This window comes from Fundulus heteroclitus, chromosome 12, assembly GCF_011125445.2.
Source record: "Fundulus heteroclitus isolate FHET01 chromosome 12, MU-UCD_Fhet_4.1, whole genome shotgun sequence".
NCBI classification, from domain to species: domain Eukaryota; kingdom Metazoa; phylum Chordata; class Actinopteri; order Cyprinodontiformes; family Fundulidae; genus Fundulus; species Fundulus heteroclitus.
The window spans coordinates 10,669,306-10,686,821 of record NC_046372.1 but is presented as its reverse complement, the minus strand read 5'-3'; the positions used below and the strand labels follow the sequence as shown (position 1 = coordinate 10,686,821).

The following is a 17,516-nucleotide window of genomic DNA, read 5'->3' as shown; positions in this document are numbered from 1 at the left end:
CTATGGTCCAACAGATCACAAAAAAAAAAAAAACCCAAGACACATGGAGGGGAGGGAGCGAGAGGCGTTGTTGTGGGGGGTTGGGAGGGTGGTCGCTGTGGTCGAGACAAACATGGAGCAACTTGTCTCGTTATCCTGCGGCCGATCTCTCTGCCTGCGCCGTGCGCACACCGACAACTTGTAAAATCTTGGGATGAAGTCTTGTGATAAAACTACAGAGTTCTTCCTCAAGCGGCGGCAAACCCACCGAGGCGCTCGTACGTCAACGGGGCTGCGCGCCGTTGTTGGCACCGTGAAACATTGCGTCACCGCTGTTCCTGGATGTGTCCTGTCACAACAACCGATTCCCTTCCCGTAGTTTTCAGAGCATGCTCAGTGCATGCCCCCTCTCCCCCCCCACCCCCCCGTGCTTCCACCCTCCAGCTGGCCTCCCCCGCCCCCCCAACGAGAGCCTGTTTCTATCTGCCAGGCCAGCCCAGCGATGACTCAGCATTAGCGGCTACAGAACATGCACACACGCTCATGCACAGACGCACGCTTCCTCTCGCCGTATCCCTCGGGGCGCGCTCGGCCCGTCTCATTTCCCAGGGTCTTCCTTCTCTTTTCATCCTTCACGGTTCTCCGGCAGGAGGACGGCCAGATGTGTGCGGATCCTCGCTTCCCTTTTAGTTTTACCTCGACCGAGGGCCACAGGGAGAACGAAAGCTGCTTTTGTTATCCTTTCTCTTACCTCAAGTTGATGCTTTGTTACTCTATTATTGTTTCGAATGGAAAAAAAAAAACATTCAGCATGAGATGACAGAAGAAAAAAACAAAAAAAAAACCTACATAGGCAGGTTCAGGCAAATGAAACTGGTAAACACTCCAGTGGGACATGAGCAACTACAGCATTCCTTCCTTTCTACTAACATTCATTTCCAACCTATAATCGAACCCATGTACCTAAACCATACCGTACCATTTCTTTTGTATTTTGTATGAAGTACTGAGATAAACAGTAACAAATATTCTCAAAGCTCATTTGGAAATTAATTTAGTTTCGTAATAGTTTCTGAAAATGTTTACATTTCCATTCATTTTGGCTCTGATTTCGATTTGGGCCACTTGGCAGCCATAAAACGATGAATTACAAACCCCCGTTCATATCCAAATATGTCTAAGTGACATCCCTTTGATATACCAGACTTCCAGAATACTTGCTGGTTGGTTGTTGAGGCGGAAACCCAAAAGAACCCGGGTACAGAACAAGAAAATATACAACATGCTGAAGGTGCAGATATTCAACAGAATATTTCTAAGAGCCTTAAACGTGAAATTAAACTAAAGAGCTGAAAAACCTAAAGAAATGTTAATGTGTGCAATATCGCAAATTCAAAGGACTTCTTGAATCAATGTGTGCTTCTGTGCTTTTCGTGTCTCTCATACTGAGCCCGGTTCTGGTTCTGCTGGAGGTTTTCCTCCCTGTTAAAGGGGAGTTTTCCTCTCCACTGTCGCTTCATGCTTGCTCGGTATGAGGGATTGCTGCAAAGCCATCAACAATGCAGACAACTCTCCCTGTGGCTCTACGCTCTTTCAGGAGGAGTGAATGTTGCTTGGAGAAACTTGATGCAACCTGCTGGGTTTCCTTAGATAGGAAACTTTTTGACCAAACTGTCTGTATGATTTGATTGAATTTGACTTTGTAAAGCGCCTTGAGTTGACATGTGTTATGAATTGGTGCTATTTAAATAAAATTGAACTGAATACTTCCTTTTTCAGGCATTCAGGCTCTGCATGCAAAGATTATTTTTGGTCAGTTTGGACTTTTGTTGCCCTTTGATGTCCACGTCTACGGCCAAGAAGCTAAACCCCAAAGGTAGCGGTCGGGACGTTGAGCTGTTGGAAAATAAGGAGAACAATTGTATCTTGTGTTTTTTAAATTATTTCAGGCGGTTTTTCCAGACACACTGACCATTTGAAAGTTTTCTTTTTTTATTCGGGCAGGAACCTTTTCGTATCACTTTATTGCAACCGGCGTTGCTCTCACGATATCCATTGCATGATTTATTATTGTTATTATTTTATAATAATAATAATAATAATAATAATAATAATAATAATAATAATAATAATAATTATTATTATTATTATTATTATTATTATTATTATTAGTAGTAGTAGTAGTAGTAGTATTATTATTATTAATAATAATAATGCAGGCTGAAATTTTTTCTTTTGGAATGTTTAGGGAAATAATAAATGTTAAGAACTTTTTAAGATTTTATGTTTTTTTAATATATAGCTAAAAGTTTCCAGTTTATAATAACTGATAGTAACTTTTTGCGTTCATTTCTAATCTGTTGCTGCTGCTTTGGTTTTATAAAAAACAACACTGCCTTGATGGCTTCGTGTAAAAAAAACCACATCATGTCGGGAATGAAACAACGTTTTTGAAGAACCTGATTTTAATCAAGCTGGGAAAGAAACAGGATGTGTGAAACACACGAGAAGCGATCTTGTACGCATGAGTAAACCCCGGCAGACGTCCGCTCACCGAGATGATTTGTAATAAAAACCTGGGATCGGCTTCCGGACACACCGGGGGAAACGACGGGGCGTCGTGGTTAGAGCAACATGTTGGACCGCAACGCCAAACTCTCAAATCGGCATCGGCAAAATAAGACCAGTAAAGAAAATGTTGCTTATTTTAACCGAAGAAACAAATTAAAGTCCACCAAGACTGACGCTTATACAACACATAGATAATTATCAGTGCAAACTGGTGGAAGCCCAACTGCAGGGAGGTCCTATTTATATCTGCAGGGCCCGGTATCAGCTCTCACACACCACTGTGTGCTCCCTGTCGTCCTCGGTTTGGGAACAGCTCGTTTGATGCGGCCGACGTACACCGACACACTCGTGTGGTCTCTGAGCTTTCAGGTCAAGTATTCATAGCGGGCGACTGAGAGCGTGACTGCATGCTGAGTGTGATGCTAAAAGCAGCAGGAGATGCAGCGTGTCTCGTTTGTGCAAGACGACGAAGATGAAATAGCCTGGTGGTGATATGGATAATTCAATTAAAGCAACCGTTTTCTGGTCTATAAGCATGTTTCTATTCATCTACACGACGCTAATAACTATAATGACAGTTCATCAGCAGCTGCTCGTGTTAGCAACATGTTGAATATAATGTGTAAATGTTGCCAAAATTGTGTTATAGATTGAGAAATCACTGGATCATAATATAAGCAGTCTGTTGTGTTGCCTTTTTACACAACATATTCTTCATTTTAGGAGTTTTTTTATGCGCTGAAACAATTTAGGCAGGGTTTCTACAGATGTTCCACTCTTTTCACCAGGTTTCATTAATTTTACTGCACTGTAGTTTCACTGCTGGGGTTGGATTATCAGTTTTACAAATTCATGAAACGGTAATGTTGCTTTTCCAAATTTGTGTGAAGGGAATTTCACAGCTTCTAAGGCATCTACAACAAGTCAGATCTACAGCACTTATTTCTCAAGATAGGACTAGATTATCTTTCACTAAATGTAGCTTCACTAAATCCGATTTGTGATTTCTTTCTTTTATATAATAGTCTCAACTGCAATGCAAACCTAGTTTAAGAAGCGCAGATCCAGGTTAAAACTCCTGATCTAAGAGGAACTACTGGAATGTATATTTTATTTTTGAACAAGTTTATCAGACACTCAAACTAGAAAATTATCTTAGAGCTGGACAAGGTCTTAAGCTAAAATATCCCAAATTGATGCTTAAAGGATTTCATCTCTACACATAAAACTATGTAAGAGTATAATTTACTAAATATTCTACATTTACTTTGTACTGAGCGATGAAATGCCTTTTTTATTTTGTGCCAGCTTTCTCTTTTTTCAGTGCTTATCCAGATTTGGAAAATCATTTAAATAAACTCGGGACATTTCTAGACAGCTAAGAGATTATGACGAGAGAAGCAACAAAATACTTTTGATATCTTCAAAGACAAAACTGACAAAAGAAATTATCTCTAATCGACTTCTGGACAAGCCGAGATAGTACTGAAGAAATGCTCCACATATTTAATGTAACATGACTTTTATTATATGTGACTCAGACTTTATTCCAGTGAGTCAGCAAGTAATCTTTTCCTAACATTTAAGAGCTTTAAAGCTTTGAATCCGCAGCCAGAAAGAAAAGGGGAACTCAATTAATGGTCCTGATATAGATGAGAAAACCTGGGTTTTCTTCTAGAAACTGCTGTGATTTAATCTAGCATATGCGGCTTGGTCAAACGCTCATGAAGCGCTTTAATCCTTACAGCGTCTTTCAGGCTCATGTCACAAATTAAAGTTTCACAGCATGATCAGTGAACATGTTCAAGAATAATACCTGAACAACTCGTGTGTACGTCTCCGTTTTCAGTATTTTAGTTTCACATTTTAATTAGCAACTTAAATGTACCGTACTATATACAAATAAAGTTGTTTCCGGTATTTTATCGAACACAACATGAACGAAGTCTGTTGTATAAATATGAAAGTTCGCTAAGATTACATGGACATTTCTAGAGGTCAGACATTAAAGGGTAACTCACCTCCAAATCGACTTTTTTTATATATATATCTAATAATATATATATATATATATATATATATATTATATATATATATATATATATATATATATTAAACTGTATACATAGATGTATATGGATGTCTTATAGTGCTGTCTACATGCTCCGGTCATTATTGTGACAAATTACTGCACGTTTGTTGAAATCCCGTCTAAGAACTGTCTGTGTGGCGCCCTCCTCATGTTGCATAGTGTACTGCATGTGAATTTTGAATCCGTGTGGCTATTGGCTCAAAAGATATTGTGATGTCACCCAGAAAAACCAACGTCAGTAACTGTGCTGCTGTGAGTTTAAAAAAAAACAGCTTCGTCTCGTACATTCCTCTGTAGCAAGCTGGAGTAGGATTAGCCAGATTTGTGATCCTTCTATCGATGTTCAGGTTAGCGATTTATTAGCTTAGCATTCAGTTAGGCTATTTAGCCTTTATTCATCTGATTTAAAAAAAAAAAAAGTTTTGATCTAACACTATATGTTTGCCGATTTCTTAGGAACTCTGGGAGTAGACATGAAATATAAGACCTTGTGCTACAAAACAAATTGCACAGTGAAAGCAAGTGTAACAAACTTTAACCATTTCTGCACTTTACAAAGCAGACTAATGATTTAGTCCCCCCTCTTTCCTCCCTCCAAGACATAAACTAACCCTAAACGACCCAGTTTGCGTCGCAGAGAGTTTGTTCACATTCTACATGCACTGTCCGGTGGCTCGCTCCTGCCAAAATGGGACGTGCTTCTGATAGAGATAACTCATTAGGTAAAATGCAATTAACAGCGAGCCACATCCGTCTGACCTTTTTATAGCTCCGGCCTTGTTGCAGAGATCGGCCGGATTCAATCTGTTGCACATGACTCAATTAATCTGCATGGCATCAAGGCCCCCTTAGACATCAAACACTCAAGTTTTTCCCGTAAAAAAAAAAAAAAAAAAAAAAAAAAACGGGGATATGGGGGGGCGGATATCAGGAATGAAAAGAAAATGCAGCAACATGTGCATCACAGACCCTGGATGAAAAAGAAAAATTTTATTAGCGCCTCTGAATTTTCAGCCTGTGATTCACCGAATGAATCAGACTACGGCTAAATTTCCAGAGAAGGTAGAGAGCCGGTGACTGTGTCAGAGTGGGAGCTGTTCAAAGAGGGGGGGGAAAAAAGGCTGGAAGGAGAGAGGGATATTAAGCATGAAAAGGAGGAGGAGGAGGAGGAGACGGAGAAACAGAAATCACAAGGACTGATAGAAATAATGAGAGGGCAGGCAGGAAGTGAGAATAACAGGCAGGCGAGGAGCCGAGAGGAGCGGAGAGATGGCGCCGGGTTTGCGGGTGAAGGTCCAGGTGGCGGAGCAAAGGAGGAACAGAGACTAAAGGATCTCGGCTCTGCTCTGCCTGGGCAGCGATCGCAGAAACAGGAAGCCCTGCCCTGCCCTGGCAAGCAGCGACCAGCGCACACAAGCAGAGACGCCGTGTGCACACACACACACACATACACACACACACACTCGCACACAAAAAGCACAACAGACAAGGCTGCCATGTCAGGGCCGGGGAGATGACAGAGGAGCCGCTGAAGGAAGAACGTTTGTACCGAACCCTGTAAAAACAAAGCGCCGCTTGTAGAAACGTCTCCCGTTACATTTGTTCGCTGGAATAATAAAAGACAACGTGGAGGGATTATTATATGAAAACACCAAATCACCCGCTTCCTCTTGCAAAGGCCAGAAAAAAAAAAAAAAAGATCTGGGATAGTAACCCAACAAAAAAAACCTTTGCTTTAGCTTTCTTTTTAATGAAGCAAACACATGCCTGGTCAACTGGATTCAAGCTTCCTTCAAAACCGCGGGGCAAAGGAAGCTCACTGCACCGCTTTCACACTGCAAAAACGGAACTTAAAATAAGGAAAATGTTCTTAAAATGAGTGTATTTGTCTCTGATTTGAGCAGGTAAATAAGATGATTTGCCAATGGAATAAGGTTTTTGCACTTAAAATAGCAACAACTCATCTCCATCATCTTATTTCAAGTGCAGGATGTCTAATTATCTTATTTTAGTTGTCGAAATACTCATTCCATTGGCAAATAATCTTATTTACCTGCCCAAATCAAGGACAAAAACACTCACTTTAGGAACATTTTACTTATTTTTAGATCCGTTTTTGCAGTGCATGCACAAAGATAAACCTGATCGAATCAGTTTTTATATGCATCAGGGTTAGCAGGTAATGTGCTAAGCTAGCTGGCTGCTAACTGCTGCTATAGCTACACAGTGGGCATAACAACGCAGAGCAAGTCCATCCAACCGGCCAGACGTATTAGCCCAGCAAATAATCTAGAGCAACCAGTCATGACTGCGGTGCGTTGAACATTGCAACGATGATCGCGATTTGGTACTCTCCAGCTCTAATCTGGAAAAAAAAATAATTTACATTCTCAACTTTTAACGACTCACTCGATATTTTAAACTTGACACCAATACTCTGAAACTATGTGAAGGGCATGAAAGCGTAACGGTGCTTCAGCCTCGGTTGGAAAAATTGCTGCAAATGAGATAACCCAACCCGTACCTAAATGCCAAAGTGCAACCATCAAAGCTATAAACAGAAACGGTAAAAACCTTAAAAAAAAAAAAAAAAAAAAAAAAAAAAAAAAACGGCAGGCGTCTGGTCGATACGGAAATAGCTGCGATGAGCTGCGCCGCTGCCTTGCAGCGAGAAGGTCCTAGGTTCAAATCCCAACCAGGGCTTTTATGTGCCGAGTTGCAGGTTTTTTTTCCAAGCACGCAGAGCAACGTGTTCATCCATGGTCGTCCGTCCTGTGTGTCTCTGTGCTAGATGGAGGAAAATGCGACCAGCGCATCTTTTGATTCAAGGTTTTCCAGCCTTTTGTGGACAATACGAACATATATTAGGTTCCTCAATCTTAATGGATTCGTTTTCCATAACAGATCATAACAAAAGGCAGTTTGACGCATTATATAGTTATTATGACTTACAATTAAAGCTCTAAAACACTGAGCCCTCGAAGCTCAGTCCATGTATGTTTGATCGAGGAGTTTTATCTCTCTAAGATCTGTCGTTTTAAAGATGCTGTCATTTGTACAGCGCCTCCTGTAAACGTTGTATTAACTGGAAGATGAAAGTCTAACTCTGATTACCAGTAGGAGGCACTGTAACTAAGGCTAAAATGAAAAAAAAAAAATCAACATGCTAACCTTTTCAAAAATTGACTTTACTGCTTTGCATCCCTCTAGAGTACGCAGTAGATATATAAAACTTAGCGCCAATGTGCAAAGCAGTGGAGATTATTTTAGTCGGTGTAAGAATACGGCAAAAACAGCTCTTGGCGATTGAATTAATTTAGAGTTCGAGAACTGAATCCAAGAGGTTTTCTTTCGCTGTTCTTAGAGCGATGCATATGTGTGCTTAATTGGTCGCTTCGTTCAAAGTTTACCACACAGTGCTTTGATATCCCCGTAAAACATCCCAATACCTGCACGTCATCCAGACTTCTAATAAAACTTTCTGGCTAAACTTAAAGTGGATGAGCTGATGACTCAAAAGATTTGGATTAGTACTTCAAAGAGTAAAAAAAATAAGATTTGACTGGTGCCACTATGTGACATGTGAAGAATGTGTCGATGAAAACTTGAAATTGGTCCCTTTTTGGCGCAGTGCATCACAATTTAGCACGGCAAATGCGTTTTTGTTTTTTCCATGTATCAAGTTTCTGCAATAAGCTTGTTGTTCAAATGTTAAACGGGCCGATCTTGTTGGTTTTGAATCGTTTGTTTTTGTGCGCTTGGGCCTACATTTTTAGATGCATCCTTTCGCCAACACCCCTGCGTCAAACGGCTGAATTCCCGTCGGCGTTCAGCTCTGCAGAGGCCTGCTAGCGACGCATTCATTCGATTCAGGCGTGTGTTGGTGAAGGGACGCATGAAAAGGCTCCAGCATAGTTGCTGTGAAGGACTGGACCTGGGCACCTTAGCGCTTACCTGACTCCGCCAGATAGATTTGCTCCGTATATCCATCTGGAAACCTTCCGTTGAAGTAACCTGGGACCTCGGCGCTACATTAAGTTATTAATTATTCCTAGCGGGGCACCTGTGTTGTAGTCAAGTCACTATGCCTCGAGTCCGAGTCCAGGTTCGAGTCTCTAGTGTTCAAGTCCGAGTCAAGTCCAAGTCATTAAAAAAAAGTCTGAGTCAAGTCCAAGTCATTAAAAAAAAGTCAGAGTCAAGTCCAAGTCATTAAAAAAAAGTCCGAGTCGAGTCCAAGTCATTAAAAAAAAGTCCGAGTCGAGTCCGAGTCATTAAAAAAAAGTCTGAGTCGAGTCCGAGTCAAGTCCGAGTCGAGTCACTATTGATCCAAGTCAAGTCCAAGTTCCGCACTAAAGTAAGCATAGCCTACATGTTTTTAAACTAAAAAAAAAAATCCACATAGCTGTGGTGTCGCAGTGGTAATTTAGATATTAAAATCATACACCAAATAATATTCTAATGACATAATAAAATTATAGCCTAATGATATATAAAAAAAGTTGAGTCTTTTTCTCAATTTCCGAGTCAGAATGATCTGAATGTAGGAGTCCGAGTCCAAGTTCGAGTCATCAGTGCTCAAGTCCAAGTCAAATCACTAGTCTCTAAATTTAGCTAATGACTCGGACTCGAGTTCGAGTCTCGGACTCGAGTACTACAACACTGCGGGGCACCATTGAGTTCTTTTTATGGTCATTATGTCAGAAGATCAAGAGTTGTTGTATTTTTTTTTTTCTTTTCACTGTCAATGTCAACTTATTTCTAAAACACAGTTAAAACCAAGCAAGTGCAACCAAAGTGCGGCTGTGTAGCAAAGAAACTAAAAAACAATAAATAATAATAATTGAATTTAAAAAAGGGACAAACGTAAGTATAAAGACTGCATAAACAATCGGGTCCTGTGCCGTCTGTCCTAACAATCCAGTATTATTTGAAGAAGAAAAAAAAAAATTCTCAGAAGGAGAATGCCAGGAATCCTCTGCACAGCAGTCACTATTCAGCATTGTTCTGTCAGGACGAACAGCCGGGCCTCCCTGGTAGCCAACACACCAGCTAACGCGACCTGACACGACGTGACCTTTCTCTCCTCATCCCTTTCGCTTCATGTTTTATACTTGAGCGGAAAAAAAAAAACGCTGCTGTGCGACAAACAAAAGTGGAACGACCTGACATTGGCTGTGCGCAGCTAAGTGTTTTTTTTTTTTGTTTGTTTCTTTGACAAATCGTTGGCTGATTGATTTGGCTGCATGAAAGCGGAGGTCGACGGGGGAAAAGACCTGCAGTTGTCGCGGGCTCGGGATGCCCCCCCCCCGACGCTCGGTGTTCCTGTTTGCGTGAAGCGAGATGTGAAAGAGCTTTGATGGGAAACGGAGCAGAAAGCGAGAAACGCACCCCTTACATAATTGAAGAACACATTGTAGGGGGAGCAAGCAGCGCTGAAACATGAGATAACTTCAGGCCTTGGTTCCCAAATCAGCTGATTAAGGCGGTTTTTTAGATTTAAAGCTTGCCGCAGATGCATCCCGATCTTACTTCATAACCGCTTTTCCATATTCTGCTCATAACATAATGTAAACAAATACAATTACATGACTTTCACATATATTATCCACCAGCGGTATATCACTTTTTCTAGACGAGTAAGTGTCAACAGGCCCAAACTGGGAGCAGAACTAAAATGAATGGAAATAAAGCGAATTTTCTGAAAATAATTTTTTATAATTTAATCAAATTACACAGGAGACTTGACCGTTTGTTTTGATATTGCATGCAAACAGTCAACCCGCCATGTGTGGTTTAAGCGCATTGGTTCTAAACGGGAGCAGGAAGCGGAGAAACGGCAACCCAGGGGGTACGAGTCGGAGAGCGAGCCCATTAACTTGGATTTTTTTTGGGTTCCACCTCTTGTTTATTGTTGCACGTATAGACAAAATACTGCCGGGTACACAGGGCTTTTGTTTTGGCTGAAATATTCTGTAGCTCTCTCCTGCATTCCCACAGCAATAACACAATGCGGCTATTCTTAAGACACACAGATATAAAGTCAGGGCCACTTTCCGGCCATTTCCTGTGCCGTGGGAAAGGATGGAGGGGGAAAGAGTTTGGAAACGTAGAAGCGATGCTAAAGAGCTGGCTTCTTCATAATAAAGTATTCTTACAAGAATTTAAAACAATTGTCTAGTAAGAAAAACAATTATATTAACTTGTAGTGGGTGGGTGAGAAATAATAGGAGGGGGAAAACAAATACCTCCAAGCCTCAGAGCTGTCAGTCCAAGAGCTCATATTAACATTTGGTTTAATATAAAGTCATTTAAAGGGTACGGGGGGGAAAATAAAAAAAATAAAAAAAGAACAGCAGCAGCAAGAGAGTCAACATTGAAATTATTACCAAATTCCAGAAGAAACAGAGAGGAAGGAGACGTTTAATGTTCACGAGTTGATCCGCTTCGACGTTTCTAAGAATGAGTACAAGAGACAAAGCTACACCATGACCAACAGGATATAACGCACCGATAATATGGTGTTATCTGTAATACACCCAATTTAAATGTTAAAAAATAATAATCTATTGGCAATGATCAGGGTCCTTAATTCATGCTCTTCACATATTAGACGAGCATCTTCACTTCCTGTTTTTTTAAGTGTCTTCCAGTTTCACCCATGTGTTCCCAGCAGCCTTCAGCACACCGCAGGCTGGTATATTTCTCTTATATTCTATTTTTCCTCCTTTTACCTCCGTGGTTTTCCATCCTTTTTAAAACACAATTTATCACCACACAGCACATTAGTTGATCTGTTTGTTTTAAACATGCTTTGGGAGTAAATTGGGAGTCGGGGCGTGAAAAAGTTTTGCAAGCTGAACCAGGTAGTCCAAGCTGAAACTGAAAACTTTTTCCATCCAGCAACTTTGCACGATTTTAATCACAGCGCGTGAATCGAACTGATCTCTGAACTGTGAACCTCCCCTTAAAAATGTAAAAAAAAAAAAAAAAAAAAGGACATCCTCTGTACATGCTATCTGTGGTATGTCATCTGAAAAATATGAAAGATGACTTTTCTTTTTTTTTTTTTTAAGAAAAGAACATTAAACTATCCATCAATTGCGTAAAGCGGCGGTCACTGGGCGAGAGGCTGGCTACATCCTGGAGAGGTGTGAGGACCAAAGTGAGGATCGGCAAAGTGTCCTCACTTTGATAAAAAAAAAAAAAGGTCCTCATTTGACGGTAAAATCGGAAATAATGGTCCTCTTTCTGATGTCTAAACAGGAACACACACACACACTTATAACTAGGGACAATCTAGAGAGACTGTCAAAGAAAGCTGGAGATTGGAAGAAAGGACCTCCTTGCTACCAGAGCTGCCAACTCCTCCAGATGAACGTGATATTCAAACGTATGTAGTCTGAAAAATAACTTGATTGAATTAAAACTCGATCGAATTAAAAAGCGTAAATGTTCGGCGTTTCTTAACTAATTTACAAGACGTGACGTAACGGATGAATCTCTCCATTGTGAGATTAATAAAGTCTTATCGTAAATGTACTCACACGTCTTACTAGAACGTCTTGCATTTTGAATTGTTTGTATGCAAATGTTGGGAAAATTGAAACCGTTTTCTATCTATCACCTAATCCTCGCAGACTTGCGAGGTGCGCCTGGACTACTTTCTGCCATCGCGCGGCAACAGAAAGACGCGTGCATGAACACGCTCACGCCTGATGGCAGCTTGCACTCCACACACAAAGCTCCCTGGATGTGGGATCTAGGGCCGTCTTGTTGGTTGAACTGCAGCCCTGTGCAGCCTACGGCACACACGCCAAATCTAGTAAAAATTAAAAAAAAAACACGAAAACCTCAGAGCTTTAATATCTGCACCATGCAGTGGTCGCCATTGCACAAATGAAAGCAGCCGGGCGTGTGCGTGCAAACTTCTGCATGCCCGCGAGCCCTTTGAGTCGTTGGTAAATAAACACTGAGGGAACGTCCACGTTAAAGAACATTCAATAAGCCCTCGCTCAATAGCTATGCACTTTTTGGAAGCATTTTAAGTGTCTTTCACAGCGACTGAAGACGCCGAAAACTTACCTCATCTCACTTACTGGAAATCCTTAGACGCTAGGCTAACATTTCTGAGAAAGCAACAACAACAACTCATCATCATCATCATTCATAACTCGGCTGAGTCAAATCAAGACTATTTCGGCCAATTCAAGCGTTGGCGTTTCACCCAGGAAGACGGTGGCAGGCGTCGCCGTCAGAACTTTATGAATGAGTCATTCCCGGCTTGTAATGTGTTTCTGATTCATTGTGATTTTTTGAAATGCACGGCAGGACTCAAGATCTTCGATGCTGTGTGTGTGTGTGTGTGTGTGTGTGTGTGTGTGAGAGAGAAAGAGAGAGAAGGGATTTGGCCGAGAGATAATTCACTCCTTCAGTCACTCCGATCTGCTGTGAAGCATCTGCACCCATCTGACTTCCTGGAAGGCTATTTCAGGAACTCTAACCTTTTCCACATTGGGACTAACGAGGTTCTGGCCTTTCTGCATCGATAGCAAATTCTGCGTTTGAGTAAACTCTTCCTAATATGATGCAAACGGGGTGCTTTGGCGTGAGAACGAGGTCCTACTTTCACTTCAGCTGAGGCTCGACTCCCAATTCTGCTAAATGCAAGAAAAAACCAGAAGAGGGATTTTGCATGCGTATGCCCTGAAGAAACGATTCTTCTCATCATCATCATCATCACTTTTCTACTTATCTGACTCCATGTCTGGCTAATAAAACATGTTACGGGCTTCACAGGAATGTTCATGCGGAAAGAATCTCGCTTGAAACTTTACAATTTATAATCAAACTGTAGTTAAGCTTCATAGACTGCTTCGACCTCGTCTTGTGCACTCCTGGAGATCGGACAAATTCGTCGAAGCGCGCGTCTTTCTCTTCATACGTTTGATTGCACAACTGGAGGAGGAAACCTGCGCTCCACAAGCACGTTCAACCTTTTTTTTTTTTTTTTTAGCTACATCCTTGCAGTGCTGCAGCTAAATGGGCCTTATAATTATCGTTATTTGAACAACAAAAAAAAAACACACAGGTGTGCTGCGGTAAACACATGCAAGTACACTAACTTTATAGAATACTTGTTTGGGGCTTAAAAACGTAATCCAGATGCAGAACGCACACGCTCACTGCAAAAAATAATGCATGTTGCAAAAAAAATAAAATAAAAAGCATTTTGTCATCAGAAAGAAAAGCTTCTGTTCGATCCGTTGCATGCCTCTGCGTTGTATTTTATATTTTGTCTCCTGGCAGAATCTGACCTGTATTTGCCTCCCAAGTCAGCTCGGTTCCTTCTCATTTGACTCTTTTCATGCTCGTATCCCCTGCCTGCAGGGCTACAGTGGGTCAGATCTCTCTTGAGGTCTCACCAGTGGATTTCTTAGAACCCCCCCCCCGCCGAGGGAAACGGAAGAGCTGATGTCTGCGATAACATCTCAGCTAGAGACGTGGAACCATGACACTGTCAGATCTGCAGCTGATAGCCGGGGGTTACAGAGTGTGCACCTTTTTCTATTTCGTGTTTCTGCAGCGCTTACATGGAACGCAAGCAGGGGGTGTCGAGCTGCAGGTGGCTCGAACAGACGAAACAAAAACAACAACAACAAAAAAAATTTAAAGAAAACTGGGCTTCGAATTCCAAGAAGCGGCATGCTTTTTTTTTTTTTCTTTCGATGAAATTTCTCTGTGCACAAACTGGCCAACTAAATAATCTTGTCAATTTGCAGAAAATCTAGTTATAACCCCCCCTGATCAAGTGTCATGCCACTGTCTAGGGGGAAAATCCCAGGATATTTATAGCTGGAAGAATGCACAATGGAGTTAATGCAATGTGCCACGACATTCAGAGAACCTTCGATTAAAAGAAAATGCAATTTTGTCAAATTGTAGCAATTATATTTCAAGGGTTTTAAAAAAAAACTGTAAACTTGGAGAGAACACTCGAGGAGAGACAAACGAAAAATAGCGAACATCGGAAATCAAACAAGTCTGTAGATCAAAAAACAGTATTTAGATTCATTCATGACTATGTATCCAAAGTAAAAGTCTGAAGGCTCAAAAAAAAAGAAAAAAAAAAAATAAAAAAAAAAGAAAAAAAAAAAGGTGATTTTCTCTGGGGCTAATTTTTATAAGCAGACCTGCCAGCGAGTAAAAACCTTGAAAGCATGCCTGCTAGCAGACGTTACTTCCCCACCCTGAGGGCATGTCTGTCTCTCTTCTGTGTTCAGTGACTCAAGGTGGGACAGCGGTTGTATCTAGATGACTGAACCGTGAGGGAATCTAAACCTCAGATAGACGCTGGTATTACTACAAACTGCGAACGCAGCGCTCTCCCGAGCGTTTCAAGACACCTAGAGCATTTTAAAACGCGTGTTAGTATGAACTTCAGCAACGATACGATGCAAGACCAGAATGACATTGTTGACGGAGCTTGATGCGTAGATTACAGTCAACATTACAAGCAATAATAAAAATTATATATATATATATATATATATATATATATATATATATATATATATATATATATATATATATATATATATATATATATATATATATATATATATATATATAAACTGACTGGAATTAAGTGTTTTTCACGATGCAAGATTCAGACGTGCATTCGCCATCTCCACTGTAAAATCTTTTAGCAGTGTTGGTACAAATGCCAATAAAATCGACAATCAAGTTTGATAAAGCAGGGGAAAAACGCTTCGCACCTTAGTTTATGTGATACGCCAGTCGGCAACTCAAACTTTATTTCCGCCGAATTATAACAACGTTTTATTTGCGACATCCATTGCATCTGGTGCTATGGCTGTTCAAAGTGAGACTTGACTGCCAGTGGACTAGATTTGAGTGTCTAACTCACGGTTAGGGCAAGGGCAGATTTAAGATTCTTTACAGTGCGATAACCTTAAAAACACCAGTGTGTAACAACGCGTACACAAAAATACTAAGAAACAATACGTAATGTCTAACCTGATTACTTTTATTCTAAACATAAACTCTATTAATCTGACTGCTGCTGAAACAATGCACTACAGTGATTAATACGCTAATAATAATAATAATGTTATTGATTTTGATAAACAGACTTTATGCACAACTTTAGCAGGTCGATGGCATTTATTTGTGCTTTTCCGTTGCTTATTAAACAGAATATTGAACCTTTCCGGCTCTTTAACAAGCTAACATTAGCTGATTAATTAGCTGTGTCTGCTTAGGTAGCTAGCCCGCTGTTGGCTGCTTGTCGCTAGCAGCTTGTTGACTGTGGTTTCAAAAGAGTATTGATAAAAATGCGGCGTCTCTTTTCTGTCCAGACCTTGGCGGTACGGGTTTGTAGCGACTAGAAATACTTCCAAACAGCTTAATTTGTCCTTTTTTTTTCAACCAATTAGCTAGCAGTGTTGCAGCAAGAGGTCAGTAAGGGGAGATTCTGGGTTACACGCTACAAGAGAAAGAACTGTCAGTCTGTTACCTTATTAAAAGTAAAAGCTTTCTTTTTTTTTGCACTTTGGAAACGGCACCCTTTTTCAACCCTGCAAGGAAAACGGCAACTAGATCATTTAATAAACGCAGCAACGTTGTTGTTTTTTTTGTTTTTGTTGTGCAGATTCATGCCTGTTAATTTAGGTTCTATAAAACCCAGTAAGTGGACTTTGATTTAAAGCAGCCATAAAGCAAAACTTTAAACCTTTCCCCACAGAAACGAGAAAACAAAAAAGGTCTGACCTAAATCTGAACCCTGGATGGAATAGGCCTGTCAAACCGGCAAGAGTCTAGAACTGATCTTGCACATGAGAAATACACAGAAACCTGGACATATACCACCCACAACACACACACACACACACACACACACACACACACAAAGCAGTGCTCTGATTGCTCTGAAACACAACAGTGAAGAGTGAAACCAAGTATCTGCTTCCCTTAGTTAAAAAAGCAAAAAAAATAAAATAAAAAAAATCTAATTGCATCTTCTTCTTTTTTTAACCGTAGACAGGTGGGCATACAAGATGCTTGACGTGACTTCAGTGTTGCGTCATCACCATGGTGACCACACAGCTCTGCGCCAAATACTTTTACAAAAATTACCCAAAAAAAAAAAAGAAAAAAAAAAGGGGCAGACAAGTTTCCAACCCAGAGTTTAGCTCCCAGGCGACAGTTTACTGACATATGCTGCACTGAAAGTTTTAATATGATAGTTTCTAGCTATTTATAGTTTTTGTTTTTTTGGTTTTTTTGCAAAAAAACATCTGCGTAACACCACGGGGAGACCCTTTAAACTCAACGGGAGCACATTTCTGCACGACTTTTGCTTTAAAAAAAAAAAAGTGACATTTTTTTCCCCTCAACTTCACGACTCTAACCGTCGCTGCTGGTTATTCTTGGACTTTAAAACCTGTAAAAAAAAAATGCTTCGTGGAGCTGCAGTTTTACATGGGGTGTAAAAAATAAAACATTTAAGGGGCTAGAGGTCAGAAAGGTCTGCGATGCGTACTCACGTTCTCCGTTATCTCGGACGGGCACCCACCGCAGCACGACGACTAACCACCGAGTTGGACTTCGCATAACGGAAATGTGCTGAGAGGCGTCCAAAGTAGCATCTAAGCGCCGAGCAGGAGCGGAACAAAGTGGACTTCAGAGGGAGCGGTTCGCGTGGAAAAGCCCTTCGCCTTCTCTGTCATCGTGTCTGCATGCGAATGGTCTCTCCCGCGACAAAAAAAGAGGAAAAGAAAACTTTTACCCACGAAGTTGACGCTCATTTCCGCTGTGTGGAGAAAAAAAAATGCCGCGTCCCAGCAAATGCGGC

At 40.8% G+C, this 17,516-nt stretch overlaps 1 protein-coding gene across 1 annotated transcript in view; it reads right to left on the bottom strand.

Annotated features, from left to right (window-relative positions):
- The window catches only part of sh2b3 (SH2B adaptor protein 3), a 76,776-nt gene extending 59,260 nt beyond the window's left edge, over positions 1-17,516 (bottom strand). Inside the window, 1 exon segment of the mRNA XM_036143902.1 lies at positions 17,209-17,516. The gene's annotated coding sequence lies outside the window, so the exon portion shown is untranslated.